This window comes from Oryzias latipes, chromosome 17 (assembly GCF_053564925.1).
Source record: "Oryzias latipes strain Hd-rR chromosome 17, Olatipes_Hd-rR_3.1".
Taxonomy (NCBI): Eukaryota; Metazoa; Chordata; class Actinopteri; order Beloniformes; family Adrianichthyidae; genus Oryzias; species Oryzias latipes.
In genome coordinates, this window is record NC_136253.1 from 2,482,531 (window position 1) to 2,502,538 (window position 20,008).

Consider the following 20,008-nt stretch of genomic DNA (forward strand, 5'->3'; position numbering starts at 1 on the left):
ATTACTCTTTCTGTTTGCCACAATCAGTATCCTTGCTCTGATATGTTTTTTTTTAATGTTTTCTTATTAATCCTAAATTTTGTTTCATAATATTTCTTTCTGTTGTGCAAGTTATTCAAATTATAAACTGACCAGTCAGATGCCTCAATTAAAATATGTTCCACAGCGATCGTTTGAAACGTATGAAAGATTCTCTTGAGGCCGCTTTCAGTGGTAAGGGGGTGGACTTCCAACAAGCTCACTCCTGATTGGTGAGACGTTGACTCACACCAACTGTGAAGGAATTTGTTTTATTATTATCATTGTTTAAATGTATTTCTTTAAATGTTAACTCAGATTGACCTTTTTACCTCTTCTGAAAACAGTTCTGTGTGTTTTGGTCATCTGCTTCTCATGCCCAGCCAGGAACAGGGGGGTTTTACGACACACTGTCCTCAGCTGATAAGTGATACTGTTTGAAGTTAGAATCCACCAAAGGGGTCATTGTATGACACCCCCTAATGAACTTTTTGTCTTTGTCTTGAATTGTTACCTCCCACTTGTGTTCTTAATAAAAGCAGCACAGGGAGGGGCAGACCTTTGAGAAGAGAAACGTGGTGGACCTTGTCCAACACATTTGCTCCTCTCCCTCGTGCATGAGAAACTTGATTCTTGTTGTGGTTTGTTGTTTATAATTGTGTTTTTCTTTAATGTCTAGATGCATTTATCTGACATTCTTTGGTCCATTCGAGCCGGATGACAACATATCTGCGTCCTTGGGGGAGGATCATGCCGATTGAAGTCTGTGCACAGCCCGTGAGACTAGGTCTCCGGAGGAAAGTCCGTCGTAGTGAATTCTACGCCGGCCAATCGACTGGTCTGATCCCTGGGTCCGGATTGACGTTATTCGTTAACCAGTCAGACCACAACGACAAGGCAAGTACAGCGCTTTTTCAGGGGTTCGAGTCCCCGAAGTGGCCCAGAATTCTGAGGGACAGGTTCAAGTCCTGTTGCCTAAAACACGTGTGGGTTTGGAGTCCCGGAAAAGTCCAGAATTCTAAATAAAGGTGTAGGTTCGAGTCCTGCAGCCTAAAACGCGTAAGAGGGTTCAAGTCCCTAAAAGGCCTAGAATAACAACAAAAATAAAATAAAAAAAGTTTTTTTTTGGTGTGAATGTGTGTGTGCATGTGTGAAAGGAGTGAACTTGTTCGAAGCAGTGAGCAGCTGGAAACCTTGCGGTGTTAACACAAGGCTGCTTGAACACAAGGCTGCTTGTTGGAGTAGAACAAGATTTCATCTCATTAGGCTTTAGGTGAAAAGAACCCAGAGTCTAAAACGTGTTTTGCTCCTGGGAGGACCCTAAACGTGTGACCGGATCAGACAACAGGTCTGACCTAGAAGCTTGTTGCACGGGGAGTGAAATTCGGTCCTGAGAGAAATTCTCTGTTGGTTCTGATCACACTCTGTGACTAACGTAATGAATAAAAAGATTTAAAAAATGGGGGAATTCAAATAAAAAAGTTGAATTATCATGAGATTAAAAATATATGGAAAGAGGTTCATCCAGGTTCAACTACATTCTTGGTAAAATGGGATAAAAACTAGGATTTTAAGGGGAATGTACTGAATTAGTTCAAAGGTTACAAATTAAAAACAGAATTAAAAACTAGAAAAAAAAAACAAAAAAATGGTGAAGAATTAATTTGTGCAAAACTGTGCTTAAATGAAGCAACGAAAAATAAAGAATGGCATTCAGAAAAGTAAAACTAGAGATAAATCAGATGTGCGACTCAGACCCCTGCAACAGCAGGCTGCAGCGGGCTGCAGACCGAGCAGGAGCAGGATGAAAGGGGGGGAGAGCAGAAACCAGCTGATTTCTCACCTCCTCCCTACCAGGGGACAAATGCTCCTCTGTTGACGGGTTTTTACCCACCACTGACTGATTTAAATAAACCAGAAAAAGAAAAAATAATGTTAGGAGGAAAAGGGAAAAAACTTGAATGGAGTAAAACTATGGGGGTTGGTTTGGAAGAAGCTGGAGAGTCATCTAAAGTTGCAGAGACATTTCCAATCATTGAAGTGCCCAATCCTAGAGCTGGAGAAAATGGCCAGAGGCCTACACTTCTTGTGTTTAGGACCTGGACATTAGAGGATGTTAGGAAGGCAGTGAGGGGAGTTATCTCTCACGGGCAAATGATGGAAGTTCAGAGAGCTTATCATCTGAATGGCATTGAATGTCAACAAGCATGGATGACTGCTATGAAAGCAGACTGGGCAAAAGTAAAGGAATCCTATGAATGATGACGATCCACCCAGACCTCTTCCACATAACAGTTTAAGAGTTGATTCAAAGTCTTACACTTTTAGGACAAAGAATTAGAGAAGCCTTTCCAATGAGACCTGATTATGGAAAGATTGGTCAAACTAAGCAAAAAGATGGAGAATTAGTGTTTGATTTTAGAGTCAAATTTGAAGAAGTTTTAAAGCTAATTGTGGACTCAGGGATAATGATAATGATGATGGTCCCTATAGACAGCAGCTGAAACAAGCTTTACTGCAAGCTATGAGACCAGAGATTGCAGACTAGATAAGGAAACTTTACGTTGATCTACCAACAGGAGCACTACAACAGTTTAGGAATTTTGCTGTTCATGCAGAAAAAGTGATGGTGAATAAAAAGAAATTTAGGAATCAAAGTGAACATACATTTTGGCAGGAGGAAAGTAGTGATGTGTTTTTTGGAAGGAATGTGAACAGAGGAAGAAATTGTGGTCGTGGAAAAGGAAATTTTAAAGAAAATTTTAGAGGAAGGTCTAGAGGAAGTAGCAACAGAGGGTCAGAGCAAGTTGATGATGGATGTTGGATTTGTGGACAGAGAGATCATTAGCTGAGAGATTGTCCTGAAAGGAAGAAATCAGATTGACTAGATGGTAGAAGTAATGTCAAGATTAACAATGAATCTGAACCAGAAATTCAACGAATTTGTGATGAATTTTTAGATCTCACTGAAGTTTGTCTTATGGAAAAGCCAGAAATAACTCTTTATGTTCAGGGACAACCGTTTGTTTTTCTTTGTGATTCAGGGGCTTGTAGAACTGTGATAAGAAGTTATTACAATGATTTTCCTAAGTCAAATAAAACAATACAAATGAGATCTGCAGATGGTCAAATTGAAACTAAACATTAGAGTAAACCAGTTTGTTTTGAAAATCCTGACACTAATGAAACAACAAGCATTCCTGTGGTTTTAGCACCAAACTGTCCTTTTAATCTTTTAGGGAGAGATGTCATGATAAGATTAAAGTTAGGAATTTACCCCACCAGAGAAGGGGGGATGCAAGCACGACGTTGCCCCGATACAGACATCTGTGTGCTAGAAGGCAGAGGTGAACCACACTATTATTGGACTTTAGATCTACCTAAAACTGATCTTGGACAGACTGCAAAAAACTTAATGGAGAAAGCAAAAGCCAGAGTGTCACCCCATGCAGATTTTATGTCTTCAGACATTCTGTATGTCATGTTAAGATGCAAAAAGTCTCCTAGCCCTGACAGGAGATATGATGAAGCAGTGAGTAAACTAGGATTTCAAAAAATGTACAATAAATGATTTTTATTGGAAAGATGAAACTAGTTTCTGTACTGTGACAGTTACACCAGAAGCAAAAAACTTAATGTGTACAGAAAGAGTGACAAGTTGGAAACAAATGGCAGATGCAGTTCCATTTATTTCTTGTTCTAAAGGTTCACGACAAAAATGGGAAGAAATGAAAGAACATGTGCAGGAAGTGACTTATACTTTGAACAGGCAGAAACAAAGTGGGGTTTAGCTGTTGTAACTCAAGAAAAGGTTCTGAAGGTAGGACCCCTGTGTGGAAATTACTCAGCACAATCAGCAGAGTTGACAGCCTTAATTGAAGCATGCAAACTGTTTAAAGATAAGCCAGTTACAATCTATACTGATAGCCAATATGTGTTTGCTACAGTGCATTTGTTTTGTCAACAGTGGAAGAACTCAGGGTTAAAACGTCAACAGGAAAACCAATAATGCATGTAAACTTACTGAAAGAATTATTGACTGCTGTAATGTTACCATCTAAAGTGGCAATATGTAAATGTGAGGGACACACACAAAGAACAGATGATATTTCTAAAGGAAATTCCTTTGCAGATGCAACAACAAAGCAAGCTGCAACAAAAGATGTAGAAATATGCACAAATGAGGATGTGACTGCAGATGCAACCGATGATGTTTTAAAAGAAATGCAACACAGCGCACCGAAACAAGAAAAAGATTTATGGTTGAAAAAGGAGCAAAGTTGGAACAAAGTCTTTATGTCAGCACAGAAGGAAAACCTATTTTACCAAAATCCATGTACAAATGGGCAGCAATTTTGAGTCATGGGCTTTGCCATGATTCAACAGGGGGGATGGTGAACTTATTAGAGAAATATTATACAACTTATGGATTTATTCTCTATAAAAAAAATTTTGTAAACAATGTGTTACATGTATGCGTCATAATCCCCAAGGCAATGTTACACCTAAGAGAGGAAAATTTCCTGAACGAACTTTTCCTTTCCATACAATCCATATGGATTTTATTTAATTGAATAAAAGTAAAGGATTGAAATATTGTTTAGTGATTATTAATGCATTTTCCAAATGGGTTGAAATCTTTCCATGTGCAACACAAGACGCTATTACAGTAGCTAAAGCTATTTGTAAAAGAATAATCCCAACTTTTGGCATACCACAAGTGATAAGAAGTGATAATGGTACACATTTTGTAAATCAAGTGATAGACAAAATGGCTCAACATCTTTGTATTGATTTAAAGAGACATTGTAGTTATCACCCACAGAGTGCAGGATTAGTTAATAGAACTAATAGCACTATCAAATCAAAGTTAAAGAAATGCAGGGAAGAGACAAACAGTGGCCTGACTGCATAGACTTAGTTCAGCTAAGCATGCGTATCACACGCACAGCAGGTCAACCTTTAACGCCTTTTGAAATGTTGTATGGACGTTCTTATAGGTTACCAGACCTTGATCCTACACAGCAACATTCTCCAGATGATGATGCAAATTTAGTGGATTATTTGAGAAAAATGTTTACCACTAAAGATGTGCAAAGGACAAATCAAGTGCCAGATTCCTTTTTATCTCCACAGGACACTTCACCAGTGCAGGTTGGTGACTGGGTGTTTGTGGAGGCCATAAAAAGGAAGTGTTGGTCCAGCCCACGGGGGGAAGGGCCATTCCAAGTCCTGCTGACTACACCAACAGCTGTAAAGATTGCTGAAAGGACGTCTTGGATCCACCTGTCACACTGCAAGAAAAAGCATCTGGGTGAGGCTAATTCCAACTGCTAGGTGGGGAAGTCTGACTACAAAGGGAGGCAGCTGTATAGAAGCTGCTTGTCTCAACGTCAGCGAAGCCGAGACATCCACCTAGTCTTAGGGAAGAAAGCACACCAGAACTCTTTTGCACTACACGGATCCTACACTGTTAGAGGACTTGAGGAGGTGATGTGCTAGTAACCTCTCCCTCCCGAAGATAGGTACATATCCACCATGGCGTGTCCAACTGGGCTAAGAGACAGTTTATTTTGTTTACTGTTCCTGCTATTCCTGACAGGAGCCACCACAAGGATTTGGTTCTTTTGGAATCATTATCCACCTGCAAGAAGAACCACCAACGAGGACAGACTAAACATTTCTCGACGATGGCTGATCCAGATAATCAATGACAGGGTTTCCCATGCAGTTCCCTGCCCCAGAGGACGTTGTGTTGGATCTAATCCAGATTTAATTCCAGGTAACAATGGTACTTATGTGGTTGATCAAATGTTTTGGTTATGTGGGCAGGCCCTCTACCTCAGTCTGCCTAGAGACTGGAGTGGGATTTGTGCTTCTGTAAAGGTCACAGGTCACACTTTCATAGTTTCTGCAGTCCATGAGCCTCACCTGAGCCACAGACGTAACCTTATTGATGTCAAGCCACATGATTCCATTTGGGGATCACATGTTCCTGGAGACCATAAACACTGGAATACTGGGGAAAAGGTAACTATGGCATTGTTTCCCTGAGTGGGAAATGCTAAAAACACTTTCAGAATTGAGACCATTGATTATAGATTAGGTTTATTTTTGATTATTTTTGAACGCTACAATTAAAGCATTTAAAGGCTATAGTGAAGAAATGTCAAGCATGAGACTTATGGTTCTACAGAACAGATTGGTTTTGGACTTATTGGTTGCTCAGGAGGGAGGTGTTTGTAAAATGTTAAATGACACCTGTTGTACATTTATTCCTGACAACACCGATGAAGGTCACAGCGTCACTGAAGCATTACATCAACTTGAATAGGTTCAGCAGGCAATGCAGGATGACAGGAAACCCCAATCTTGGGATTTCTTCTCCTGGTTTGCTTTTGGTTCCTGGTGGCAACTTTTGTTAAAAATAGTGACACCTATTCTTATGGTACTGATTATATGTTGTGTGTTCACTATGTGCATTTTTCCTTGTATTCAATCTATGATTTCCAGAGCAGTGAATGGTGGAGTACAAAGTGTTCTTCTGAGTCAAGAATACAACTTGTTATTAAAGGGTGACCAAGATGACTGTAATGATTTTGAAACTGTAAGAACTTGAAAAAAAAAAAAAAGAACTTCTCATCTGAGTGTAAATTGAAAGTGTTATGAAAATGAAGATGTCACAGAAAACTGAAAAGGGATGTGATATTGGATGTGTGATTTTAACATTTATCAATGATAAACAGGAGGGAGTATGTGAAGGAATTTGTTTTATTATTATCATTGTTTAAATGTATTTCTTTAAATGTTAACTCAGATTGACCTTTTTACCTCTTCTGAAAACAGTTCTGTGTGTTTTGGTCATCTGCTTCTCATGCCCAGCCAGGAACAGGGGGGTTTTACGACACACTGTCCTCAGCTGATAAGTGATACTGTTTGAAGTTAGAATCCACCAAAGGGGTCATTGTATGACACCCCCTAATGAACTTTTTGTCTTTGTCTTGAATTGTTACCTCCCACTTGTGTTCTTAATAAAAGCAGCACAGGGAGGGGCAGACCTTTGAGAAGAGAAACGTGGTGGACCTTGTCCAACACATTTGCTCCTCTCCCTCGTGCATGAGAAACTTGATTCTTGTTGTGGTTTGTTGTTTATAATTGTGTTTTTCTTTAATGTCTAGATGCATTTATCTGACACCAACTCGGACCAGTAAATACTTAGTGACGACGTCTGGTTCCAACATGGTGCCGTGGTGCAGCGGTGGGGCGGTCGACCCATGGTCGTAAGACTGCAGGTTCGATTCCCGCCTTGCACGCCCATGAGTCGAAGTGTCCTTGGGCAAGACACTGAATCCCACCTTGCCTCTGGTGGTAGGCGGGCGCCTGTGTTTGGCAGCAGTGCCGCCACCAGTGTGTGAATGTGTGTGTGACTGGGTGAATGGGTCTGTGACTGTAAAGCGCTTTGTCCTTGTAGGAAGAAAGGCGCTATATAAGTATACGCCATTTACCACGTGTACTGCAAAAAATGGCAACTAAATTAACTTAATTTCATTGGAGCCGGAACTGGTTTCTTCAGGGAGCAATCTTGTTTGACCACAAAGCTACAACGTTCAACTTTACACAAAAGTAAACCTTGTTGAATAATTCAATATGCCTGTCCACTTTCAGGATTTAATTTTGCATTCACACAATCCTGTTTACAAAATCTGAAATTTTTGGTTCAGTGTTTGTATCCTTGTTAAGCTAGAATTGTAGCTAAGAAAGTTTTACAGGTAGCAGGTAAAAGCTTATTGGAAAAAAAAATCTCTTTAATGCAAAAAAAAATCTTTTTAAATAATTTTTTTTTCATTTATCAGAACTACACTGCATGTTATGCACTTAAAGACCCACCCCAATTATATTTTGATCATTTTTCAAAATGTTCCCAGTGGTCTTTAACTATGATTATGCTGTTTTAGCCAAAATCACAGCTTTCCCTCAAACCATGCATGGTATTGATCTGACTAACAGCATTTGAACATTCAATCATGTTTTATTGTTTACCTGCTGCTGGCAGATGGGCCATTAAAGAGGTAATTTAAATTCTGGACTAAAAAGCGCACCCGATTATAAGCCACACCAACCCATTTTCACTTGTTTGTCTACTTTTGTACATACACAAGCCGTATTGGAGTACAAGCCGCATGTACTAGGCAGCGTTGTCATCCTGTCAATCACATTCTGACTCCCAGATTAAGTGTAATGCAATGGGTGGGGCCAGCATTGCCTCAGGCTCATGTATTTGAGTACACCTATGTCTGCCAAACGGCATGGACTTCTATTCTGTTCACAAGTTCCTCAGTTATGTTTTTTTTTTTTTTTTTTTTTTTTACTTATTGACAATCTAGGTATCTTACATAAAATTACAAACAGTAACCATATAATCAACGTTGCATCCCTCAGTTATGATGAGGAAATTTACATCCGCGATTCCACATTTCCCATGAGTCTTAGGGGCTAAAGGCGGGGCCAACGCCCGGCTCGCCATTCTGTTGTACGTGTTTAAGAATGAGCAAGTATCAGGCGTGCATGGAGGGGTGAACGGGAACAGCTCTCCTTCCGCTTGTGTCGCGGCAGCATTATGGTACTAACAGGGCTGGTTAAAAAAATACACCAGTAAAATAAAGCAGCGGCGACTGAAAAGCGCGCGTCTCAGCGCGATATGCGCGCCTCAGCGCGGCGCGTGCGTCAGAAGTTTCTTTCTACAACAAACACTGTTGCTCCGCGGACGCCTCTGCGCTCCGCGCTCCCGCGCACTCCTTGTCTCCCCTTCCTATCTTCTCCGAAACCCCTGGCCAGGGCGGCTCCAGGGAGGAGCGCTTCGTCCCCATTCTGCGCTGGAGGGAGCAAATCATGTCTGTGCAGAGCAATCAGACTTAATACTGTACGTTTTGTGTATGAGGGGCGGATGCGTTGTTACGTGTGGGAGCCATCAGACTGCCATCGGCCCCACAGCTCTACGTGATCGGGCAGCAGGAGAAGATGTCTCCAGCTCACACAGAGGCTGTGAGCTTTTCAATGCAAAATTCCGCTCAGTAAAAACGATCACGTGGATTTGTGTTTCCAGTCGTGTCCCGACAAAATAAAGGCTGATGTTATTCCCACGTATTTACGTGCAGCCAGCCGAGTCACTATGACTCAGAGGTAAATTCACTCCATGCGCTGTTCTCTCCGTCACGCAGCTGACCGGCTTTTCCAAACCCCTTGGTGATGGTGGATTTTTTCACGCTGCTTTTAACGATTGCTTTTAACTTGAAAGCTTCATCATATTGTAGCGGCGATCACGTGCACGTTGGGTCTAATGGCACCAAAGGATTCTGGGATGCGGCCGGGCATGCGTGTTTCTTTTTGTTGAACCATGACTGAAGTGTCTAAGACCTGAAGTGAGGTGCATGCTGTTTGGCTGCTGATAGGTGTGTTGAAAAACAATGTACTTGTGCTTGATGTTAGATAGAGAATTCAAATCATTCACTGAGTTCGAAAGTACGTACATGGCGGCCGCCAATTAAATCTATAAATTAGCCGTGTCACTGAATAAGCCGCAGGGCTGTAAGCGCAGGAAAAAAGCAGCGGTTTATAGTCCGGAAATTACGGTACTCTTATTAATTAGAGAAATGTTGGTTTCAGATTTAATCCTGATTTCTTCTACAGTTTTAAACTTTAAAAGACTGAAATTTTGTGATTTAAGTCTTAATTATGTTACACTCCGTTGTTTAAAATTTAAGAGAGATGTTTGAGTATAAAAATCTGCTTTGTAACAAGCTTTTTCAGAAAAACTAAGATGAAAAAGTAGGGAGGATTAGGAAAACCTACACAAGCCTGTGTATTGTGCTTGTTAACACCATGTCTACACATACTTATACCTGCTTGTAGTCTTCTGGCGTCATATTCGACGCATACTCCCACAAAGGCGCACAAATGCACACATCGTCTGCTCACCGGCTGTTCTCATCTACTGGCATGAACACACACCAGCTTGTGGGTCCTGCAGGGCCGCGGGTGGGAGGCCAGGTTTCCTGGCAGGCCTTCAGCTCTTCACCCTTTGTGCAGCGCTGTCTGTCTAAACCACTCATCCTGTCAAGTCAAGGACTCCTCTATCAAGTGTCTGTCACTATCACTCTGTGTTTTTCAGTGCAAATGACTAACACATGTCCAAGTCAGAGAGGGTGAGTGAGTTTATGAGATGTGTAAAAGGATTTCATGTAAAATGCTAACTGCAGCAGAGGTGAAGGTAGCAAATTGTGGTGCTGTTTTGAGAAAAAATTACCTTGAGGTTTGTACTGGTGGTAAATAATGGTGTTCAGTATTTAACTGAACACCATTATTTTTTTCATTCTTTCGATTATTCCCAGATTTTACCCTGGTTCATTTTTTAATAATTTAGTCATATATAAATGTAGAACCGTCATAATCCAAAAGGTCTTTTCTAATGGGATAACTTACAAACCAGGTAGAAGTTCACATTTTCTTTGTCATTTTATAAAAATGAATCTAAATGCTAAGAATTTTGTTCCTTTACGTACGTCTGTTAAAATACAGGTTTTACCTGAATACAGGGTTTCAAAGTTCAAAGGAAAACTAAATGCAGTCATTATGTATATGTTAATGATTTGCAAACCAATGTTGAAAAATAACTTGGCAGTCCCAAAAAATATGGAAATGGTTGGCAGCCCCATACACATCTCCAGCAAGATTCTCCCATGGCCCGATACCTTTTCTGAACCGGTGTAACGAAAAAAATCTAACAATAGTTTTCTAGCAAAATTAATACCGAATATTAGATTCAGCTTTAGCCAATTATAATGTACATTTGTTTTCAGCTTTTCTCTGTGTTTGTCAAATTACCCTCTTTTTTCCACTTTGCTTTAATATATAGAGTGCCGTCTTTTTTACACCCCATAATGCTGTTGAATAACCTGGTGATCATTTTATTGTGCGCTCCTGATTTGGTAGTTAGTGATATAAAGTTTTCCACAAATTGTTCAAATTCACTGTCAGATCTCGTTTTATGTTCATTTTAGTACAACTCTTTCCATAAAGTTATGTAAACTTTGTCTGGGATCTGACACTGTATTTTAATGACACCCCCCCCCCCAAAAAAAATCCCTTTCAGGCAGCAAACTTACTGAGATTATGTGAGCTCAGACACCTGATGGACATGTTTGCAGTGGCAGGATTTGATCTCTGGTGGCACACCGTTACCCTCTGACCAAAACCTTCAAAGGCCTGTGTTTCAAAGGAGCCGATAATCTTCAACAACAAGAGTAATTTATGGGTCAGTGTAGCCAAGTCACGGTTTATTAATTCAGAGACTTGATACAGGTCATTGCCAGCGACTGTGGTGGGAAGAATAAAATGTTGCCTGGACTCCCCTTTGCTTGCGGCAGGTGGAAGTGAATTCTAATTCAGACTCAGTGCTGTGCAGCTTACTAATAGACCACTCACAGTGCAGAAAGAAGACAGTACTCACTTCTTGCTGCCACAGTGAATAGTGAGAGGCGAGGCTAAAGGCCAAAAAGTGAAACCTAGGTGGAGAGGTCCAGAACTTGAGCTTATGGAGTGTCAGCTTGCATTTGGTTGGAGATGTAATGAAACCTAACCTTTACTCCACTTCTTCTGAAGGTTTCAAAGTCAACATCTAAATTAAGGGGGGCAAGACATTTTCCAATATTTGGTTCTGAGTCTTTCTACATCGAAACTGCTCAAAACTTGTTCTGGGTTTAAAATCTGCATGTAAACCCCTACTTTTTTGCAAAGCTTGGAGAAACTATCAAGCTTGATAATAATCTTAATAATGCAGTTCTACTTTTTATGTTTTTTATTCCATTTTCATGGTAGTTTTTACCATTGACTTTAGATAATTGGTTATTGTATTTGTTTGTTTGTTCAGTTAATGAAATTGCTTTCTTTTGCTGTTGTTTTTTTGTCTAACTGTACAGCAGTTTGTGTTGGTTGTTGGTGCCTCAGACCCAAACCCATCATGTTTTGGTCAGTGTTTGTCCTCTTACCATAGAAGCCTGTAAGCCCAAATAGTCCAATGAGCTCAGAAGTTTTATAATCACAGAACTCAAAAGTAACAAACTAGTCGAGTCAGCTTAAAACCTATAAGCTGATTCAACTTTGACCACAGTTATATCTTTATTGGACTAAAACATTTTGAGTAAATGAAACCTTGGTGTCAAAACTTATGAGTAAAGAGACGTGATGACATCATAACGTCCATGAACGTGAACTCAGCCACAGAAGTCTTCAAGATAGCGGAGGTCGGAAGCGAGGCGCAGCGAGCCCAAGTTGATAAGTTACACATGTTTAGGTAAATCGTATTATTTTATTTTATTTTATTTTACACTGTAAACCCGGATAGTCCAATGAGCTCAAAAGTTTTATAATCACTGAACTCAACAGTAACAAACAAGTTGAGTCAGCTTAAAACCTATAAGCCGATTCAACTTTTGCCACAGTTATATCTTTATTGGACTAAAAAATTTTGAGTAAATGAAACCTTGGAGTCAAGACTTATGAGTAATGAGACGTGATGACGTCATAACGTACGCCCATGAACGTGAACTCAGCCACAGAAGTCTTCAAGATGGCGGAGGTCTGATGCGAGTGTCTGGCCCAAGTTGATAACGCACATACGTCTAGGTAAGTCGTATTATTTTATTTTTTATCATATTGTATGACTTTCGCCTCTGTATTATATATTTGTTGCTTCTCTTGATGTTCCTTCTAGTATATCCTTTGTATTCATGACGTGCTCCACGAGTTTGTATGTATCTTTGAATATTTGTTCTGAATTAAACAATTATGTATGTTTTGCAGTATCATGTCATCAGATAATTATTGCTTGTGGTTAAAAGAAGTTGTTGGGGCAAAGTTTCAAGTTTTACGTTTACCGAGTTGGTTGGCGCACATTTTAAATTATCTAACCGTTACTACTAGCTAACCGTTACTACTAGCTAACCGCTAGCTCTGGCAGAGCGGCTGCCACAGCCACATATACGAGTCAGTGGGAATTGCCTTTTTTTTCTACTACTTTTTACCACAGGCTCTGTGATTTGGTAATCGTTATGTTTTTGTGTAACTTGTATTTCACGTAGTAACCTAATAAATGCAAATGTGGGCTAAGCTAGCTGCCTTACGCTAACGTGTTCTCGTATCTTCTTTTAGTGAACCGGCGGTGCGTTTGAAAAATAAGAGCGGAGGTAAGTTTTGATTGTAATAATTAACATGGCTGCAATATTTAAGACACGAGCAGCTCCCAGTCCAATGAATCCTCCGGCTATGGAGAACATTTGACCTTTTTGACAAATTAATTATAAATAAGTAAAAATGTCCAAGCTACCTTAATGTTATGTAGCAGTTATAACTTTGTCCTGAATTTGGCTCGAGTTAAAATACTAAATGTATCATTTAGTTTGCTTAAGACTCAAAAAACGGTATTTTGGCCACTGGTTTGGTTGTGATTTGTGTTTCACAATGTCAAATATTTTAATATAACTGTTTTGTCTCTTCCTTAAACATCCTCTGAAATATGTCATTCTAGCTAATGAACAAATATTAAAAAATATTAATATGCATCCTAGATTACATATTGTGGACAGAGTATTGAGGCTATTGTAAAATGCAGCGATTTTTCCAAGCTACCAGTAGCTTGAAAAAGCTTTAAAATGTGTTTAACATTTTAATATTTTTTTGTAGATGTGAGCTGAGTTTCATCGCATCACAAATGTCAACCTGCAAAAACAGTTTTATTTTGACCTGGACAGACAGACGCAGAGGATGCTGATCTTTTTGAGACAGAAGGCAGCACGAACCGGAAGGCTCTATGCGACATTCTGCACCTCTATGATAAACAGGTGAGGTGTAACTGCATGGCATGATCAACATTATGCATTAGTATAGCTAAAAGAAGGGGCTGACTTGGATCGGTTTATATTAATCACTGAGCGTTTCTAATTCAGTGAATGAAAAAAACATCAATGTTGATCCCGATGCATTTGTAAATATGAATGTAATGTCATCTTATGTTTGGTGTATTTTTTGAAATAACTGTACAATTTTAAGATAATTAAAAAGACTAGATGAACTGAACTGAGCCAGACCAAAGGGTGCAGTCATTTGAAATACGTTTGCCATATTAATTTGTATTTGTCTCTGTGCAGCAAGAACAGACTGCTGATGTCAAACGTACTCCTGTTCTGTACTGGCTTCCAATATACAAACGTGAGGAGGACCCACAGTTCTTCAAAGTTTGGAATGTAAGTACTTTATGGTGGATAATGTTTTATTCACTAAATAGTACCAGTGAAAGTGTGCTGGTTAATACTCCAGCTGTGTGGGTAATACAACTTAACCAGAAAGTCGTGCCAAAGCAATGTTATGTGGCAAAGCACATAGTCTCCTAAAATATTGCACTCCAGCTCATCTGTGCTCCTGTACCTGACCGTGGACCTCGACTCTGGCTCGTCTCGGGCCCACAGCCGTCCTCTATTTCATCTGGATGACGCCAATATGCTGGACTTTAAAAATGCAGTTGTTGCGCTAGAAAATGTAATTCTTCTCTAAGAGTTCTGGTACATCGCCTGTCCGTCCTGGGGAGGATCCCTCCTTCATGTGGACACTTAAAATCTCTTTAATTGTTTTAAAATGTCATTCAATTTCAGGTTGTAGTTTTTGCATTAAGTTTTCTTCCCTCAAACGATCAATTCACTCTCTTCAATACTACACTGTTCCTTTTTCTTTGCAGATTAAAGAGTCACCAGAGCCAGACATCAGCAGCACCTCTGTTGGCATTCTGACCGTCAACAAGAACAGTACAACTTCAGTGCATTTCTGTCCGCTCAGTACAGCAGGTGTGGTGGAAGATGAGCTTGTGGTAGGCGACATTCCCAAATGGGTATTCTTTTGAGCGCTAATGTTTGTGGGAAAGGGCAAACAAAGAAAAAGTTTTATGTGGGAAAAGTGTGAAAAAAAAAGGCTGATATTCAATTTTTGCTTTTCTTGAAATGCAGAATGCTTTTTTAATAAAGTTGTATAAGGAAATGGTGTAAAAAAAGATTGGTGCACATTTGTTTGTTTTAAAGACTGATGTTTTTTTGATGGCTGATGCACTTTTTTTCTTTACACAAATTCTGCAGTGTTATACATTTTCTAATACCACAAGTTGTTCAAATGTACTTGTGTAAGGTGTTTGAAAAATAAACTTGCAATTGCAATTCTGCCTCAGTTTTTCTTTTGTAAGAATGGCCCTGACTAAGAAGGATAGAAAAGACTTAGTTTAGACTTCAAAAGATAAATTTTGAGTTGAGATATATTAAAGTCTTTTAGTTAATTAACTAATGTAGTAAGGTTCAATACAATCAAAATATGCTAGTTCAGTAAAGTAAGAATCTTTAAGTTAATTAAATAAAAAGTTATAGTTTATAGTTAATTAAATTAATTTTAGTTGTTTTATTTTATTCAACTCAAACATTTTAAGTTCAAATTAACTTATACTTTTTAAGTAAGTTAACTTAAAAATTATTTTGCAATCGGTTTCCTCAAAAATTATGAGTTCACTGAACTTATTCGGGTTTACAGCGATATTCATACACACAAAAACTGAGGATTTATTAGTCACTGTATTCTAAGGCAGTGTTTTTCAACCAGTGTGCCGCGGCACACTAGTGTGCCGTGGGAGATGGTCATGTGTGCCGTGGGAAATTGCCCTCATTAACTGATCTAAAAACATTAACCATCTCCAGGAAATCAGCTCTTTGTTCATCCAAACAGGCCCTGATAAAACACTGAGTAGTTAGGAATATAAAAGATCTTAAAATTACTTTTTCTTTGTGTTTATTTAATTCTATTAAAGACATTTTGATAAGAATGACTGTACCGCGATTTACCTGCAGATATGACAGTTTGCGGAAAAGTCCCGCCCCTTTAACTGTCTCCGCCAATCATTCTTGAAGGCTTAATCACATGTCATCAGTCTGACCAATCAGAAGTGCTTAAAGTCTTCACTTCCTTGTTCTTAATTCTGCTGATAAAGTCGCTCAGTTCTAACAAAAGTACCAGCTAAAGCTCGTCTTTAGCGGTGTAGCTTTCCACAGAGTCCGGTGTCAGACCGTGGAACACGTGAACAAAACAATGAAGCTCAGAGACGCGAGTCTTTCTGCAATTTTTCGGCAGTTTTCACACTACATCTCCCGTGATGCATTGGCTTAAAGTGAGATTGCGGGCGGGGGGGGGCTGTCGATCAATACAGACCATGAATTTCTGCTTTTTTTTTTTTTTTTTTGGATGCTGGTGTGCCGCGGAATTTTTGTCAAGGTTAAAGTGTGCCGTGGCTCAAAAAAGGTTGAAAAACACTGTTCTAAGGGACTTCTTTCATTCTTTATGTTTTTTTTTTTGTTATTCTACATGTTTTCTTTCACATGACCCACATTTATTTTAGCAGCAGTATAGTGTGTTGTGACATCACAGTCTGGTTTGATTGCAGGTCAGATTTTTTGGCTTAGAGACAGCCTGGCACCCTCCATTCATCTATCTAATGAACTTGCTCAATCCCTTTCGGGTCATGGGGAGCCTACCCCAGCTATTGTTGAGTGATGGCAGGATGTACCCTGGACAGGTCACCAGTCTGTCACAAGGCCATGCAACCAGACACGTACACCTAGGGACATTTTGGAGACATCAATTAACCTATGAATATTATTAGACTGTGGGTGGAAGCTGGAGTGCCCAGAATACACCCACACATGCATGAGGAGAACATGCAAACTCCACACAGCTGGTATTTGAACCAGGACCTATTTGCTGTGAGTTTGCCTGCCTGACACCCTTGTGAGCTGATCAACTAAATGAGGATTCATTGTCACTGTTGGTAAAAAGACTAATATATCTTTTTTAAACTAAGAATTTTTATTTTGTTCGTTTGGAACCATAAGAAGTCAAGAGAATCAAGACAAGTTGAATACCATTTATCATTGGAGCAAATGGGGACCCGCTCTAATTTGTAACAAGCCACAAAGTAGTTACTTGGAGAACTTACTTGGCTCCAAATACTTCTGTTTTTATCCAACTTCCCTCAGAGGAAGTAAAAGGGTTGTTCCATGGTGAAAATTGATTTGACAGTGAACTTCCTGTTTTATTTAGTAGATCTGTCCTCTATGTATTTTGTTGTGCTTAAATTTCTGTTGTGACATCACTCATGTTCCTATCACTAGATTAATCATTGCTGTTTGACTAGAACTCACTCCACACTCCACAAATTTGGGGACTCACTCAATGAGTCCCCAAATTTGTGGGGTGAAGGCCATGCATTAGGGTCTCATGCAGAGAGATGACATCCATCCTACTCTGGACAGTGCCGCTCTTCTTTCTGGAAACATTTCTGCTAGCCTTAGTTGGTCAACCTGACAACCCAGAGACGAGACCCGGGCGCAGAGCAGCAGTGTAAAACGCTCCTCTGAGCCTCCCTTAGGGTTAGTGCTGGTGCAAAACCCATGCAGGGAAAGTCAAGCAGGTCCCAGTTTTAGCTTATGTGCTGAAAGACAAGTGAAAGGAGCGCGTCATAGAAACCTTAAAGTGACAGACAGCAGTACTCACAAGCAGAATTATATAGGTCATTAAATGTGGTTTATTAAACATTCAATCCAAGTCCCTCTTAGTCAATGAATTAATTAATGATGGCAAACTTGGTCTACTAGACTTAACAGATACGTGGCTCCAACAGGATGACTATGTTAGATTGAATGAAGCAACCCCCCTGTGACAAAGTAGTTTTCTACTTGTCACCAGTCTGTCATAACTCATCACCTTTAGACACATAATGCATATTCACCAGATGTTTAAGACTTCTTTGATTTTTGTAATGTTTCTCACCTTCTCTTCCTGTTGCCCAAGGAACAAAATGGTGGCCAAGGCCTTTACTTCCTATTTAATAGTTGGGCACAGGAAGTGGATAGAATTTGGATTTCTTTGTATATACATTTTGTTGTAATGATTTCAGTTGTTTATTTATGTATGTCTTTATTTGCAGGACTTTAACCGTATTATTTACAAGACATTTCTATCTTTTGTTGTAATTATTAGAAATGTTTGTTTAAATGTGACTTCCTTCCTGGGTGTGGCCAGCCAATTAACTGGAGCCCATAAAAGAGGAGCTCAGTGTGAGAGGAGGTGTGAGCTGTGCAGCCAGAGTGTGAGACCAGAGAATAAAACCTGTTCCTGAACTTAAGAGCCATCTGCCTCCTATGTACACCAGGCCACTCTTGTCACATCACATTGTGACACCCCCACACACACACACACACACACACACACACACACTTATGCTTATTATCAGAAATCCAGGATTTCAGGGAAAGGAGGTGGTTTGGCAGTAATATCACAGTCTAGCTTACTTCTCAGCCCTAAAGTTAAAAATGCTTATAATTCATTTGAAAGCATCATATTGTCTATAAATCACCCAAACAGAAAGACTCAAAAACCTGTTTTATTCATAATTATTTATCGCCCCCCCGGCCCATATTCAGAATTTTTAACAGATTTTTCAGACTCCCTTTCGACTATTATCTTAGATTCTGATCAAACTATAATAATAGGGCATTTTAATATTCACGTTGATGACCCCAGTGACTGTCTAGGAAATGCTTTTGCAGCTTTATTAGACGATGTTGGTTTCACCCAAAGTGTGAATGAACCCACTCACTGTCATAAGCACACCATGGATCTTGTTCTAACCCATGGTATAGAGATCAGCCAGTTGAGTGTCCTTCCTCTTAACCCCATCATTTTTGATCACTTTCTGATTACCTTCCAGTTTAAATTAGAACATGCTACTGTCCCAGTGAATAAGAAACAGCTTAGAAGAACCTTATCTGACCGTTCTGTGTCTGAGTTTAAACTCACAGTTCAACCAGTACTTAGTGACGTTCTGAGAAAATACTCTGAGTCCAGCTCCCATAGCATCAGTCCTAGTATAAATGACCAGTTTGTCAATGATGCCTTACAAGCCCTCAGGAGTACACTCAATTTTGTTGCCCCCCTGAAACCTAAGCTTGTTGGACAAAACCGAGTGGCACCGTGGTTTTACGCTACGCTGAAACACGTTCTCTTAAACAAGTAACCCGTAAATTAGAAAGAGAATGGCGCCGCTCTGGTTCAGAGCAGTCTCTGAATACCTGGAAACATGGCCTTTTAAATTATAAAAAAGCTCTGCGTAGAGCTAGAAGCCAGTACTATTCAACCTTGATATCAGAGAATGGAAATAATCCAACATTTATGTTTAGTACTATTGCTAGATTAACTCGTAGTCAGAGCTCATTAGAACCACATGTTCCTGTTTCTCTCAGCTGTGATGATTTTCTCACATTTTTTGATAGTATAATCTCAAATATTAGACATAAGTTGAATCAAATTATTCCTACCACCAGCCCAGAGCAGGCTGAAATGGTAGAAATGAAGGCATCCATAGAATCCTCTGTAATATTAGACTGCTTCACTGCTGTAGATCAAGCAGAAATAAAATCAATTATTACGTCCTCCAAATCCTCAACCATTCTCTTAGACTCAATTACCACTAGACTTTTTAAAGAAACCTTCCCCCTAATTAATGAATCCATGTTAACTATAATTAATAACGCTCTAGAAACAGGTTAAATGCCACAGTCCTTTAAATATGCAGTTGTTAAATCTCTTCTGAAAAAGCCCAGTTTGGATCCTAGCATCTTGTCCAACTATAGACCAATATCAAACCTCCCCTTTGTTTCTAAAATCCTAGAAAGAGTTGTAGTTAGGCAGCTTTACTGCCACCTACAAGACAACAGCCACTTTGAAGACTTTCAGTCGGGGTTTAGACCTCACCACAGCACGAAAACTGCACTAGTTAGAGTCTCTAATGACTTGTTATTGGCCTCAGAAAAGGGACTACTATCTATTCTGGTCCTGTTAAACCTCCGTGCAG

The 20,008-nt window shown here is 39.6% G+C and overlaps 2 long non-coding RNA genes across 2 annotated transcripts; both read left to right on the forward strand.

Annotated features, from left to right (window-relative positions):
* The first annotated feature begins 275 nt into the window (after nucleotides 1-275).
* Nucleotides 276-7,148, forward strand: LOC144986608 (uncharacterized). Its single transcript, XR_013650427.1, has 2 exons — nucleotides 276-915; nucleotides 5,155-7,148. It is a non-coding gene; the product is annotated as an uncharacterized LOC144986608 (long non-coding RNA).
* A 5,519-nt stretch (nucleotides 7,149-12,667) lies between these two features.
* On the forward strand, nucleotides 12,668-15,310 carry LOC105358135 (uncharacterized). Its single transcript, XR_002875091.2, has 5 exons — nucleotides 12,668-12,699; nucleotides 13,225-13,259; nucleotides 13,756-13,913; nucleotides 14,220-14,315; nucleotides 14,804-15,310. It is a non-coding gene; the product is annotated as an uncharacterized LOC105358135 (long non-coding RNA).
* The last annotated feature ends 4,698 nt before the right edge of the window (nucleotides 15,311-20,008 follow it).